At 36.3% G+C, this 15850-nt stretch overlaps 1 protein-coding gene and 1 non-coding gene across 3 annotated transcripts in view; one reads left to right on the top strand and one right to left on the bottom strand.

The window, feature by feature from the left end:
- The window catches only part of ATP8A2 (ATPase phospholipid transporting 8A2), a 763449-nt gene that overhangs the window by 63242 nt on the left and 684357 nt on the right, over positions 1-15850 (top strand). The gene's annotated exons all lie outside the window — the stretch shown is intronic.
- Positions 5977-6110, bottom strand: LOC126016507 (small nucleolar RNA SNORA51). Its single transcript, XR_007498302.1, has one exon. It is a non-coding gene; the product is annotated as a small nucleolar RNA SNORA51 (small nucleolar RNA).

Raw genomic sequence — 15850 nt, forward strand, 5'->3', positions numbered from 1 at the left:
CATGGGTATCTTTAGAGGGATCACATTAAATCTGTACAAAGCTTTGGAAAGTATTGCCTGGTACTTTCTTTTTTAAATCAATTTGTAGGGGGAAGGAGAAAAAAAACAACAAAAAATATCAATTTGTAGGAAGACATAGAAATATGAGTCAAAAAAGATGACTCATGTTCTGTGGTTCAGTAAAAAAAAAAAAAAAAAGAAAGCAGGCAGTAGCTTCTGTCTCCCTGTCTAGAAGCTATAAATATAAATTTGAAAGAAGAAAAAATAAAAATAAAAATAAGGGGGTGGGGCTGGTGTGGCATTTTTTTTTGTATAGGCATAGTAAGTATTGGGGAAATTAGAAAGGAAATTCCCTTGGCTAAGAGCTACAGGGTGTCTCCACCACTGAAATATACTGTCATGAGACCAACATGAGGCTCTGGACATGTACATTGTCAAAACACAAGGTCTTTATGATGCCAGGAAACGTTCTAGTTTTGACAACGTTGTGGTTGTCAAAGTAAGTCCTCTGTAATTAGACATCTTGGTTTTTGCACAGACCCTAGGATGAAGTCTAGGATACGAGTATTCCCTTATGGTTCCAGAAGTTCTGCTCAAAAATCATGGTTGTTGTAGTCAGTCTTCTGTAATTAATGATCTTGGTTTTTCACATATCAAGGAATGGAATGTCTTCTGATTTCATCTCACCGTTAAGTAATTAGGTACATTAACCTGCCCTTAGATCAAGTTACTGCTGTTTCCTCATTGTCAGGATGTCATATGAACCTACTCTGGCTCAAGTTGGTGCCAAAGCAGTATTAGGGACTCCCAGGAGTAAGGTTGATTCCTGGTGCTGCCACAGGGAACTTTGTCAGTTCTAAGTCAGGATCTAGGGTTCGGGGTTGGATGGTCAATGTCCAATCACATTATGACTAAGTCAAGTCCCCATGAAATATGTTCAGAGTGGAAGGTCCCCAGTATTATAAAATTTATGAGTTCTTATCCCTAGTAGATAAGAACTTGTTTCTATACATAAGATTTCCCCATTTTAGTGTGCCTATGCAAAAAGGAACAATGTCATATTATTTATTAGTGATTCTGAGATTAAAAATGACAAGCTAAACAATCTATGTGCCCTAGTTTTGACCTGAGCTTTTATCCCAAGCAAGAATTTTTCTACTATAATTTCATACTAAGCAGAATCAAAACAAGTAAAAACAAAAACAAAAAAAGGAAAACCTACCTTTGTATTTGGAAATAACACAAGAAATATAGCTATTAAGAAATTAAACATACAAAGAAAATATTTTCGTCCCATACCGTGGTCGTATGAAATGGTTTGCAGCAATAAAGGATCAGCTAGTGTCCTCAAGCTGGAAGCTCCTCTAGAGCTGAATCTGATAGCATTCAACAGTCCACATTGAGGGAGGATGGGAGATAAAATGCCACATAGAATGAGTCAGCAGGAGTGGTGGTTGCTTCCTGGGGTGAGAGATGGGGGGCTGAAAGGTTGTCTTTTGGGTGAACATTGGGAGCTCGGTGGCAGCTTACTGGTGCAGAAGGATGGTCTTGGTTCCGAAGGAGTTAATAACTGAGGGTAAAGAGGGTTAAATAGGGAAATATAGGAGTCGGATAGATAGCATGGAGGTAAGGCATTTGCCTTGCATGCAGAAGGACAGTGGTTCGAATCCCAACATCCCATATGGTTCCCGAACCTTCCAGGAGCAATTTCTGAGCATAGAGCCAGGAGTAACCCCTGAGCACTGCCGGATGTGACCCAAAAACCAAAAAAAAAAAGGGGGGGGGAAGATTACAGATCAGGATTGAAGGGTTGAGAGCATAGAAAAAGTTCTGAGTGGGGGAAGAGATAATATATAATAAGGACTCTATACAATATAGACATGGAATGATTACAATATAGATCAGGCAAACATAGAGTAATCCACATACTCCCACTTACACTTGAGCAATGCTGGGGGGCACAGATCTATACAAGGTGCTAGTGGATTTGATGGTACACCTGGCATTGCTGGGAGCATGTAGTATTGGGGATCAAACTCAGACCCTATGCATGCAAGGACTGGCTGGTACTGAACTATCTTCCCAGCAAGCAGGCCCCAAATTTTTTATTTTTTATTAAATTTATTAAATTTCATCCTTAAAACTGAGGGAAATTACTATTTTTGATGTGTGTCAGTTTCTGTAGTGTGAGATGATATCTCATTGTTGTTTTGATTTCATCTCCTTAATGATTAATGATGTAGAACTTCTGAGTCATAAAGAGAAAACGAAAACACCTTGCTTTGTGTAAACCATGTTTCACTTCTATTTCACGTGAGCATCATTATGACTATTATGACTATCAGGTCACTAGTATAGTTTTTGTGTGTTAGTTTATTCTTGTTGGCTATTGACTTGAGCTGTTGGTATAGATGAGTTCCTTCATTTCTCTGTTGTGCTTGGTGCTCTGTGTTAAAGTGCTGACCACGTAATCTCATCAGGGTTTTCAGAGGGTCTTATTCTCTCAGGTCCTGGGAAATGAAAAAGGATTCTCACTCATCAATGCAAAGCAAGCTGTGTCTCTAAAAGGGCAGATAGTGACCACTGGTTACAATTGCCACTAGTCTTTAAGACCTGGCAGGTGTCTAAAACCTGAAATGGTGTTGGAACGTTTAAAAGGAGGCTGGGGTCTCAGTCTCAGCTGATTGATTCTGCATGTTCTCTGGAACTAGAAGGGACGCAGAAGGTGTTGGGACTCCTGAAAATTGGCTGTGCTTTGTGTGGGGGGAGTATGGGGAAATTTTTATGTGTAGGGCTTTACTTGCTTGCCAGCAATCAGATAAGATTTGCTGGGTCTAATATCTGCCAGGACAAAGCACTTAGTAACTATATTTGGCCCTTAGTGAGTTGATTAATTTATTGAGGATGGGTGGCATTCCTCTCAGGAATTTTCACTGTGAAGATAGATACAGTTTTATGTCCACTTGTTTTCTTAGTGAGATTGTAGGTCATTGGGATGATACCTGACAGTGTCTCTCCTGGGTATATATATCCTGCAGCCATATGTCTCCTTTTCCAGGGCTGCATGCAGGCACAGATTCATTAAATCCTAGGTTTGGAGCAACTACTATCATAAGAATAATCTTGGAAAGCCAACCTTTATGAAAACAGGCCTCATGTTGGGTGCAGTTTTAAAAATTCAATGTTGAGATAGCTTCAAAAGGAAAATGAGATCATTTTATTTAAGTAAATATGTCTGTGCAGATTTACAAAAATTCACATTTGGAGAACCAGAGAGCTGTCTATTTCCCTTTTATCTACATAGAACACTGCTGTGACACAGAGAGTGGAAAGTAGGTGACAATTCTACATTTGCTTCTGGCAAAGTTCCTGCCATCAAGGGCTGGAAGTACAGAAAGAGGATATTCTGTTCTATTCTTAGGTATCATAGATATTATCTTGGTTGTTTTTCTCCACCAAAATCCAATTCAATTTAGATGACTTTTATCTCTTTATAAACCCATAGTTGGCTTTTCTGTACACTTGGCTATATGGTATTTTGTATCAAACACACATCAATATAGTATGCTTGAAAGGGTGCTATTAAAGATTGATAATTGCTTTTAAGTTTGTATTAAGTATGTAGTAGAATTTCACTAGCTGTATAAAATTATAGATAGAAACCTTTGGAATAAGATATTGTTATATATATCTTAATTTTCAGGTAGATCTCAAATATTTAAAGGAGAAAATATATTCTTTAACTTGATCAATAAAGTATTTAAGGCTCATGCTTTAAAATATAATTTTCATAAATAAAATGTTGATTATCAAAATGTAAGAGAAAGCTTTTGAATTAAAAATATTTGTGGGATCAGAGACATAGCTGTGTGGAAGAATAGATGAGATCCTAGATTTAATACCAGTATTAAAAAATAAATAAATTAGGGGCCAGAGTGGTGGCACAAGCGGTAAGGCATTTGCCTTGCCAGTGCTAGCCTAGGATGGAGCACAGTTTGATCAGCGGGTGTCCCATATGGTCCCCTAAGCCAGGAGCGATTTCTGAAAGCATAGCCAGGAGTAACTTCTAAGCATCACCAGGTGTGGCCCAAAACCCAAAAATTAATTAATTAATTGAAAAAAACATAAAAGTAACTATGGGTAAATCATTAAGACTCATAAGAACTGTATCCACAGAGTTGCATACAAAGTGTTTCACAAACTTTTATTGGCCATTGTGAGTTTAAATGCTGATATTTGCAACTTACTTGGGATTTGTTCTGTGGGTGGGATTTAAAGCTTTGCAATGCCTTTAACTCGTGTCTTTAAGGGTGGCTGTGTGGATGACTTGTGTTTGCTTTTAAAATTCTGCACCATTCCTTGGTGTTAGTTCTTTCTGACTCCAATTAGGAGTCAGATACTTGGTGTCAGCTTTTCTTTTTGACACAAGGGATCCTTTTTTTATTCTGACTGTAGACTCTTTCATGTATGGTAGGGGTGTATCTAGTTTATAATTTATTTTATTTTTAATTTTGGGGGGTCACACCCGGCAGTGATCAAGAGCTATTCCTGGCTCTGAGCTCAGAAGTCGCTCCTGGCGGGCACAGGGGACCATATGGGATACCAGAATTCGAACCACCGTCCTTCCAGGATCAGCTGCGTGCATGACAAATGCCCTACTGCTGTACTATCTCTTTTGTCTCTAGTTTATAATTTTAATAGGAACAAATTTAAATAAAATATGTCCTGACCATAAAGCAAGATTAACTTTCTTTTACAAGAAAAATTTTTGATAGAGTGAAAACCCTTTTTTTGTTTGCTTTTTGTTTTTGGGCCACTCCCAGTGATGGTCAGGAGTTACTCCTGGCTATGCTCTCAGAAATCGCTCCTGGCCTGGGGGACCATATGGGATGCCGGGGATCGAACCAGCTCTGTCCTGGATCGGCTGCATGCAAGGCAAGCACCCCATAACTGAGCTATCGCTCCGGCCCCTGAAAATCTTTCTTATTTCTTTATAACTTGACCTGAAAATTACTGCTATATGGGAGTTTGCAGAGGGTTAAATTTTGATGGAGTAAAGTATTTGTCTTTTGCTTTAGGATATAATGATTTTTAATAACAGATATGTTTTTTCTGTTTGGTTTTCATAAGCTGGTACTCAGAGTGCTTTTACTCATTTAGCTTGTAGGCTTCACTGAGGGACGGAGTGGCCTGTGGGAGAACTTGACAGGTGAGAAGCAGATGAAGGGTAATATAATTATTAATTATGAAGTAAAAATATCTAATCCAGCACTGGCCAATGGAAGTATGAAGTGTGACTGTTACTTTAACATTATATTTTACATATATTCCCAAGGTTATTTTAGTATGTAGCCAATATTGCAATTTTGCAATATTTTATGCTATATTAAGATACATGATATAGTTAAACTTATGGCATGTTTTTGTGTTTTTCTTACAGCACATACTTACGTGGTATATTTATACTTATTGCATAGACTTGCATAATAGCATTATACTAACAATACTTAGATTACAAATCTAACTTCATATTTAGTAGTCTCAAATGGCTAGTAGCTACCATCTTGGGCAGTGTAGTGTTAGACTTAAATAATACAATGTATATTTGCATGACTATTCAGAATGTATACTTGCTTACATAAATAGCAGTATACTTAAAGTCCTTTAGGCATACTCATTTTAATATATTTTGGATAGTTAAAATGAAATAATTTTGGGGTGGCTTTTTGGCTATTTATTGCAATACTTGTCAGTACTCTACACTGAATGACTGTACTGGGATAACTGACTCAGGATATTTGGATGCAGTGTCTCTTAATGATAAAAACTTGAAGGCCACCTTAAACATAATACATGTTTCTCAACATGAATTATTGTTATGCATTTGGAAAAACGTTTATTGAATTATTTCCTATGTGCAAGTACAATTGTTTTTGTCAAGAAAAATGGCATTTAATCTGTATATGTTTTAAATTATTTTGTCCCCCCCATTCACAATATAGACCAGGCAAAGGGCCTGAGTTGAGGTGTATATGGGGTGCATTTACTGTACCTCCTCTTTCTATACAGTCAATGTAAAGAACACAGCCTGTGATAAGCATTGGGAGGCCTTATCTTTTCTTTCTTCACCAGTGCAACATCCCCATCACCAATATCCCAAGTGTCCTTCCTCACCCCACACCGGCCTGTACTCTAGACAGGCTTTCTACTTCTCTCATTCAGTCACATTTTGTTATGATAGTTCTCAGTATAATTATTTCTGTAACTGCACTAAACAATCCCTGTGGTGAGCTTCATGTCAGGAGCTAGACCCTCCAGTCCTCCTCTATTTTGTCTCTGAGAATCATTACACAAATGTTTTTCATTTTTCTCAAAACCCATAGATGAATGAGACCATTCTGTGTTTATCTCTTTCCCTCTGACTTATTTCACTCAGCATAATAGATTCCACATACATCCATGTATAAGAAAATTTCATGATTTCATCTCTTCTTCTTTCTCCAAAAGCTGGAAGTTGAGCTCTCATACGATACAGCTATTCCACTCCTACGGATATATCCTAGGAACACACAAAAAAAATACAAAAATCCCTTTCTCACACCTATATTCATTGCAGCGTTGTTTACAGTAGCCAGACTCTGGAAACAGCCTAGATGCCCCTCAATAGATGAATGGCTAAAGAAACTATGGTACATATATGCAATGGAATATTATGCAGCTGTCAGAAGATATTTTTTAAATTTTTTTGTGGCCCAAGTGAATTACAAATCTTTCACAGTAATATGTAAGGTACATAGTGACAGTGAATCAGGGGCATTCCCACCACCAATGATATCTTCCCTCCACCCCTGTTCCCAGCATGTATCCCATATCTCCCTCCTTTACCCTCCAGAATACTAGTGTAACTGGTCCCCACTTGTACAGCTTGCTGTGGATTAGGTATAGATTCTGTTGTAGTTGACATCGGGTTTGATGTTCAGGTCTGATCATGTTTTGTTTCCACTAAATGTTCATGTGAGTGTCTGGACCTGGTACCATCCATACCCCCCCCAATTTATGAGACTGAACAAGATGTTAATCTATATTTTGAAGGTGTAAGACTTTCATGGTTAGAAGGTAGACTTAGATATGTTGATCACCCTTGAAATTTCAAATACAAAACAGACTCACAGGTAGAGCAGGTAAAAGAATTATTTTTATAACTTGTTTTATAAAATAAATAAATACAGAAAAAAATTTTATTTAGTTACTTTTAGAAGGTGATTATGAAATTAAAATGAGAAGTTATATATCATTTTATGTCTCTTAGGCCAACTAAAATGCCACCATGCACTGTTCCAGCACAATTCTTTCATCTGTCATATGTCTAAAATTTGTTTGGTTATTTCAGGACAAGCTTTAACCTCATGAGAACTCAATTTTCCATCTATAAAAGGTGCTAAAATTTTTCTATAGGGTTAAATATGCATTGAACCTTATTTGTCTGGAAGTGTCTGGTAGATGGTGGGTGGTCCTTAAGATATTGGATTTAATTGTCAGTATATAGCTACTATGAACAGCTACTATGATTCTCTTTACCCTGGAAATTTGCAACAGTCTCTTAATTTATTATATAAATTTGTAATCTTTTTTAATTTTTATCATAAAATTCTTATTATTTCAAGAAGGTAATATCATCTTAAATAAAATATATAAAATCTCGAAGTTTTAAATTACAGGTAAGGTTTCATTAGCTTAAGGAAGTTGGAAAAATTAGGTTCTATAAAAATGCTCAAAATGTCCACATATGGTTTAGTGAGAATAGATAATGTGTAATATATGTTTGGCAATATATATATATGTCAAATGATTAATAAACTTATCAGCTACAGAGTGGATTGCTTGCTAAGACTTGTTAAAGCAGATTCATTCATAGTGTTAGTCAAAAGGCAAGTACCAAGCACAAATTAGTTACTAGCAGGAGAACAGAAAATTTAAGAGTCCAGCAGCTTTTATTGTAGCGGAGATATACAAATTACAAATAACTGCAAAGTATTTACAAATTTTATCACCACTCTAAGGACAGTGAAGCAAGTATCTTGACAATATTCAAAGAGAAGAACTATTGTAGGAAGAAATACAATGGGTTGAGAGTTTTTAAATGTGACATTTGAGTAGACATTCAAACTATAAAACTATTTTAGCAATGGTTCTCCTACTCAAATTCTGGAATATTATTTGCAAGTGCTAAGGACCTGGGGTGGGAATGAATAGGCATCTCAGAAAAGAAAGAAAAGCCCTGGACACTGCTTGTAATTCAAGATGTGCTCTGTTCAAAGTGTAACGCAAAGTCATTAGACAGTTTTGAAAAAGTGATTGGTCAGATGTAAGTGAGGCTGGTGAAGTCAGATCCCAGGCAAGTAGAGAGTTTACATATTCAAAAACCATCACAAGCCACTTCTGGGGAATAGCTACAACAACCCTTTATTTTAGATGGAGAAGGGGTATTTATAATGTGTCTCAGCTAATCAGGTTAGGAGGAAAACAGGAAAAATAGAAAAACAAGATTCAATCAGGTAAGGAGAAAAACAGTAAAAGTGCTCTGTTTAAGGGAAAAACAAGATGTATACTTTCTATAAAGGAAAAAAAGGGCGTGGGCTCTATCTAGGGAGAAAAAATATGTTTAGCTGTCTAAGAAGAAAAAAAGATGTTTTTTGCTCTGCTAGGCTCTGAAAGTTTAGCTACAGCCAGATACCATTTTGTATTTAAAGAATATGCTGTGAGTTATGTCTACAAAATGTGTTCCTCAGGGCTAAGAGAAGGATGAGTTAGGAATTTACTGAAATCTAGGCTAATCATTACCATAATGTCTTTAATTTTTCTTTTTCTTTTAATTTTTCTCTTTTTTCAAATAATATTTTTTATTTATACACCTTTGTTACAAACATGATTGTGGTTGTGTTTCAGTCATATAGGAGAAAACCCCCCATCACCAGTGCAACATTCCCTACCACCAATGTTCCAAATCTCCCTCCTCCCCACCCCACCCCCACCTGTACCTAGACAGGCCTTCTATTTCCCTCATATTTTCTCATTGTTAGGATAGTTCTCAATGTACTTATTTCTCGAACTAAACTCATCACTCTTTGTGGTGAGCTTCATGAAGTGGGCTGTAACTTCCAGCCCTCCTCTTTTGTCTCTGAAAATTGTTGAGAAATGTCTTTAATTTTTCTTAAAACCCATAGATGAGTGAGAGAATTCTGTATCTTTTTCTCTCTCTCTCTGACTTATTTCACTCAGATAATAGATTCCATGTACATCCATATATAGGAAAATTTCATGACTTCATCTCTCCTGATGGCTGCATAATATTCCATTGTGTATATGGACCACAGATTCTTTAGCCATTCATCTGTTGAAGGGTATCTTGGTTGTTTCCAGAGTCTTGCTATGGTAAATAGTGCTGCAATAAATATAGGTGTAAGGAAGGGATTTTTGCATTGTATTTTTGTGTTCCTAGGGTATATTCCTGGGAGTGGTATAACTGGATTGTCCGGGAGCTCAATTTCCATTTATTGGAGGAATATCCATATCTCTTTCCAGAAAGGTTGAACTAGACAGCATTCCCACCAGCAGTGGATAAGAGTTCCTTTCTCTCCGCATCCCCTCCGACACTGTTTGTTCTCATTCTTTGTGATGTGTGCCAATCTCTGTGGTGTGAGGTGGTACCTCATAGTTGTTTTGATTTGCATCTCCCTGATGATTAGTGATGTGGAGCATTTTTTTATGTGCCTTTTGGCCATTTGTATTTCTGCTTTACCAAAGTGTCTGTCCATATCTTCTCCCCATATTTTGATGAAATTAGATGTTGTTTTTTTTTCTTGTTAAGTTCTGTCAGTGCTTGTATATTTTGTAGATTAGCCCCTTATCTGCTGGGTATTGGGTGAATAGTTTCTCCCACTCAATGGGTGTCTTTTGTATCCTGGGCACTATTTCCTTCGAGGTGCAGAAGCTTCTGAGCTTAATATATTCCCATCTGTTAATCTCTGCTTTCACTTGTTTGGAGAGTGCAGTTTCCTCCTTGAAGGTGCCATTAGTCTCAATGCCATGGAATGTTTTACCTACGTGTTGCTCTACATATCTTATGGTATCAGGTCTGATATCGAGGTATTTAATCAATTTGGATTTTACTTTCGTATATGATGTTAACTGGGGGTCTAAGTTCACTTTTTTGCAAGTGGCTAGCCACTTGTGCCAACACCACTTATTGAAGAGGATTTTCTTGCTCCATTTAGAATCTCTTGCTCCTTTATCAAAGATTAGGTGATTGTTTGTCTGAGAAACATTCTCTGAGTACTCAAGCCTCTTCCACTGATCTGAGGGTCTGTCTTTATTCCAGTACTATGCTGTTTAGATAACTATTGCTTTGTAATACAGTTTAAAGTTGGGGAAAGTAATGCCTCCCATATTCTTTTTCCCAATGATTGCTTTAGCTATTCGAGGTTGTATATTGTTCCAAATCAGGGGTCCTCAAACTTTTTAAGCAGGGGGCCAGTTCACTGTCCTTCAGACTGTTGGAAGGCCAGATTATAGTAAAAACAAAAATTATAAACAAATTTCTATGCACACTGCATATATCTTATTTAGAAGTGCAGAAACAAAATGGGAATAAATACAATATGTGGCCCGCGTACCGTAGTTTGAGGACCATTGTTCCAAATAAATTTCAAAAGTGCTTGATCCACTTCTTTGAAGAATGTTATAGGTATCGCTAGAAGGAGCGCATTAAATCTGTACAATGCTTCGGGAAGTATTGCCATTTTAATGATGTTAATCCTGTCAATCCATGGGCAGGGTATATGTTTCCATTTCCGTGTGTCCTTTCTTATTTCTTGGAGCAGTGTTTTATAGTTTTCTTTGTATAGGTCCTTCACATCTTTAGTCAAGTTGACTCCAAGATATTTGAGTTTGGCACTAATGTGAATGGGGTTGTTTTTTTCTTTCTTTCTTTCTTTTTTCTTTCTTTCTTTCTTTCTTTCTTTCTTTCTTTCTTTCTTTCTTTCTTTCTTTCTTTCTTTCTTTCTTTCTTTCTTTCTTTCTTTCTTTCTTTCTCTCTCTCTCTCTCTTTCTTTCTCTCTCTCTTTCTTTCTATATATATATATATAAAATAGATATATATATACTAGGCCTCTTTCTTCCATTTCTCTTTCAGGTCTAGTATATTTTGTTGGGTTTCAGTCTGGTTGACCTATTAAGTGTTGACAAAGCCGTGATGAGGTCACCCAAAATTATTGTGTTGTTATTGATATTTTTTTCAGATTTGTCAACAATTGTATTAAGTATTTTGCTGGCCCCTCTTTTGGTGCAAATATATGTTTAGGAGAGTGATTTCTTCCTGCTGTACATATCCCTTGATTAATACAAAATGTCCATCTTTGTCCCTTACAACTTTCCTGAGTATAAAGTTTGCTTCATCTGATAATAGTATGGCCATTCCAGCTTTTTTATGGGTGTTGTTTATCTTGGATGATTTTCCTCCAGCCTTTTATTTTGAGTCTTTATTCTGACTATACAGGTGTGTTTCTTGTAGGCAGCAGAAGGTTGGATTGAGTTTTTTGATCCATTTAGCCACTCTGTTTCTCTTAACTGGTGCATTTTGTCCATTGACATTGAAAGAAAGAATTGTCATGGGATTTCGTGCCATCTTTGTGTCGAAGTTTGGTGTGTCTGTTGGTTAGTCTTGTCTGAAAGTAGGTCTTTCAGGTTTTCTTTTAAGGCCAGTTTTGAGTCTGTAAATTTCTGAGCTGTTGTTTATCTGTGAAGCCATGTATTCTTCCTTTATACCTGAAAATGAATTTTGCTGGGTGCAGTATTCTAGTCAAAGCATTTATTTAATTGAGTTTTGTCACTATGCCCCACCAGTGCCTTCTGGTCTTGAGTGTTTCTTGTGACAGGTTTGCTGTAAATCTCAAGGATGCTCCCTTGAATGTAATTTCCCTTTTTGATCTTGCTGGAAAAGCTATTATCTTTAAGGAGGAGAGGAAAAAGATAGAGGAAGATGAAAGATGAATACTAGAGTATCTTTTTCATATGTAGAGTTTAAGGAAACAAAGGAATAAAGTAATTTCCAATAGGAAAAGCCCTGAGACAGACTAAAGTGGATCTGGAAAGAACTATAAGACAGTGATGGAGGGATCTCAATATGGTGGTGGTGTGATCAATGTACAAAACAGCACTAGTACAAAACAGCACAATGTACAAAACAATACTAGAGTAAACTATGGCACTTTTATTAAAATTTTTTTTAAGAAAATTAAAAAGAAAACCAAGGAAATAGACTCTTCTCCCAGAAAAAGCAAACATTTTTTTTATCTTTCCTTAAAAACTATTTGTTCCCTGTTAATTAATTGATTATTTTGAATTTGTCTTAGACAGAAGTGAGTTTCAAGGAATAGAAGGCCAATTAGAACTGCTGCTCTAAGTGGAAAAAAGGCTTCAAATTACTCTGTGTCAACTTTCTCCCACTTACTAGAGCCAACTAGGTTGTAAATAAAGTATTGCCATCATATGTCTTTCCTTTTTTTCCTGAAACTATTGTGGTGTGTGTGTATGTATGTATTTGTGTGTGTGTGTGTATACCCCCAGTCCAACATTCTACTTTTTATCTGCACAGTTAAACACACTCATTCTTATGAGCTAATGATACTGCCCTAGTTTTTGTATGTTTATGACCAACACGACTGACCAACATTATTGTTCTCTGAATTTCCCTGTATCTTTCCTTTATATTAAAAAATTTTAATCTCTAGAAAATAGTTATAAATTAATTCATTGTTATATTTCAAGTATACAATGTTCCAACACCAATCCCTTTACCAATGTCCACTTTCCTCCACTAATGATCCCAATTTCCCTCAGGTCGCCCAGCCTACCTCAAGAGCAGGTACTTTCCCTTCCACTCTTGTCCTAATGTTCTCTTTTTTAATTTATCCCCCCACATCTCCAATCGAGTCATCTTCATTTCTATTGTCTCCTGGTTTTGTAATTCCTTTACTAAACTTTCTCATGAAAGAATTTCTTTTTATTGACATATGAGAGAGATCATTTTGTGTCTGTCCCTTCCCTTCTAAATAATTTCACTCAACTCTAGAATCATCTACATAGAAACAAATTGCATTACTTAATCTTTTCATACTGTTAAGTAATATACCATTCTGTATATGTTCCATAATTTCTTTACCCAGTCATCTGGTCTTGGTCATTAGGTTCTTTCCAGATTTTGTATATCGTGAATAGTGCACAGTAGTGAAGATGTTTTTTCTGGATTGTGCTTTTGGATTCTTGTCTAAGTAGTGGGATTGCTGGAAGAGCAATTGCTAGCTTTTTAAGGTTAATCTATTCAGGAATATTTATTTTCATAGTCAAAGATGATATATTAATTTTACTCGGTCTTCTTGTCTTAGTCTTTTCTACTGTTTATATATACATATATTTTTATTTAAACAGCTTGATTACAAATATGATTGTAGTTGGGTTTCAGTCATGTGAAGAATACCCCCTTCACCAGTGCAACATTCCCATCACCAATGTCCCAAATCTCCCTCCTCCCCACCCTACCCCTCCCTGTATTCTAGCTTCTACTTCCCTCAATCATTCGCATTATTATGATAGTTCTCAATGTACTTATTTCTCTAACAGCACTCATCATTCTTTGTGATGAGCTTCATATCATGAGCTGAACCTTCCAGCCCTCCTCTCTTTTGTCTCTGAGAATTATTGCAAAAAAGTCTTTTATTTTTCTTAAAACTCATAGATGAGTGAGGCTATTCTGTGTCTATCTCTCTCCCTCTGACTTATTTCACTCAGCATAATAGATTCCATGTCCATCCATGTATAGGAAAATGTCATGACTTCATCTCTCTTGATGGCTGCATAATATTACATTGTGTATATGGACCACAGTTTCTATTTAGACAGTCATCTGTTGAAGGGCATCTTGGTTGTTTCCAGGGTCTGGCTATTGTAAATAGTGCTGCAATGAATATAGGTGTGAGGAAGGGATTTTTGTATTATATTTTTGTGTATCTAGGGTATATTCCTAGGAGAGGTATAGCTGGATCGTATGGGAACTTGATTTCTAGTTTTTGGAGGAATATCCATATCGCTTTCCATTAAGATTGGACTAGACCGCATTTCCACCAGCAGTGAATAAGAGTTCCTTTCTCTCCACATCCCTGTCAGCACTGCTTGTTCTCATTCTTTGTGATGTGCGCCAATCTCTGTGGCATGAGATGGTACCTCATAGTTGTTTTGATTTGCATCTCCCTGATGATTAGTGAGTGATGTGGAGCATTTTTTCATGTGCCTTTTGCCATTTGTATTTCTTCTTGGACAAAGTGAAAATTGCTAGCTTTTTAAGTAATGACCACATTGACTTGGAAAAAGATCGGATCCATCGACATTCTCACCAATAATGAATGAGGGACCCTTCCCCCACACACACCCTCACCAACATTGGTTATTGTTGTTTTTTTTATGAGTGCCAGTCTTTCTGACATGAGGTGTTATATCATAATTTTGATTTGCGTTTCCATGATAATTTTTGATCATTTTAAAAATAACTTTTGTATTTGTATTTCTTCTTTGAGGAAGTTTCTGTTTCTCTCTTCTTCCCATTTTTATGGCTTAAATGTTTTTCTCTTGTAGAGTTATGCCAATACTTTATATATTTTGAATACCAACCCTTTATAATAAGGTGTGTAGTCAGAAGAAAGATTATTCCAGTGGCTGTCTTTATATTCTAGTTATCATTTGAGGTGAAGAAGCTTCCTAAATTAGTCATTGCTTCCACTTGTTTGGTCAGTCGTATTTCATACTTAAAGATGCCTCTAACTACATTTAAAGTTTGGTAAATGCTTTTCTCAGTGCATGTAATGGATTTAGGTCTTATATTGAGGTTGTGAATCCATTTTGATTTGACTTTTGTGCATGTCATTAGAAATAGGTCTTACCAATTTTTTTCCTCTTTTGGGGGGTGTTCCAAGTTCCTCAACATTGAAGAGGCTTTTCTTGCTCCAATTCATACTTTTGTTTATTTATCAATAATTAACTGTATACCTGTGGATTTGTCTCTGGATTTTTTATTCTATTTCGTTGATCTGATGGTCTGTCCTTGTTCCAATATCATGATGTTTTAATTACTACTGCTTTGCAGTAAAATTTGAAACTAGAAAAGTGTTGTTGTTGTTGTTGTTGTTGAAAATTTATTTGGCCATTAGACAATGTGTGTTGTTGTTCCATAAGACATTTATAAGTATTTGATCTATTTTTTTTAAACATCATAGGTGTCCTTTTAAGAATTGCATTAAATCTGTATATTGCTTTGGGGAATATTGCTATTTTGATTATTTCAATACTCCCAATCCATGAGCAGGGGATGTGATTCTATTTTCTTATGTCCTATTTTCATTCTTAAATTGGTGTTTTACAACTTTATTTGTGTATTTACTTCTTTAGTTGAGCTGATTTCTAGGCACTTATTTTTCTGAAGTATAATTGTGAATGGGATTTTTTTAATCTCTCTTTTCTTTCATTATTTGTATATAGAAAATCATGGACATTTTATGTGTTAATATTAGTTTGCCACTTTACTACACAATATTTTTATTTATTTATTTATTTTTGCTTTTTAGGCCATACCCGGTGATGCTCAGGGGTTACTCCTGTCTATGCGCCCAAAAATCTCTCCTGTTTTGGGGAACCACATGCGACGCTGGGGGATCAAACTGCAGTCTGTTCTAGGTTAGCCTGTGCAAGGCAAATGCTCTACTGCTTGCATCACAGCTCCTTTACTACACAATTTTATTGTTTC

Source organism: Suncus etruscus, chromosome 8, assembly GCF_024139225.1.
Source record: "Suncus etruscus isolate mSunEtr1 chromosome 8, mSunEtr1.pri.cur, whole genome shotgun sequence".
In the NCBI taxonomy this organism is placed as follows: Eukaryota; Metazoa; Chordata; class Mammalia; order Eulipotyphla; family Soricidae; genus Suncus; species Suncus etruscus.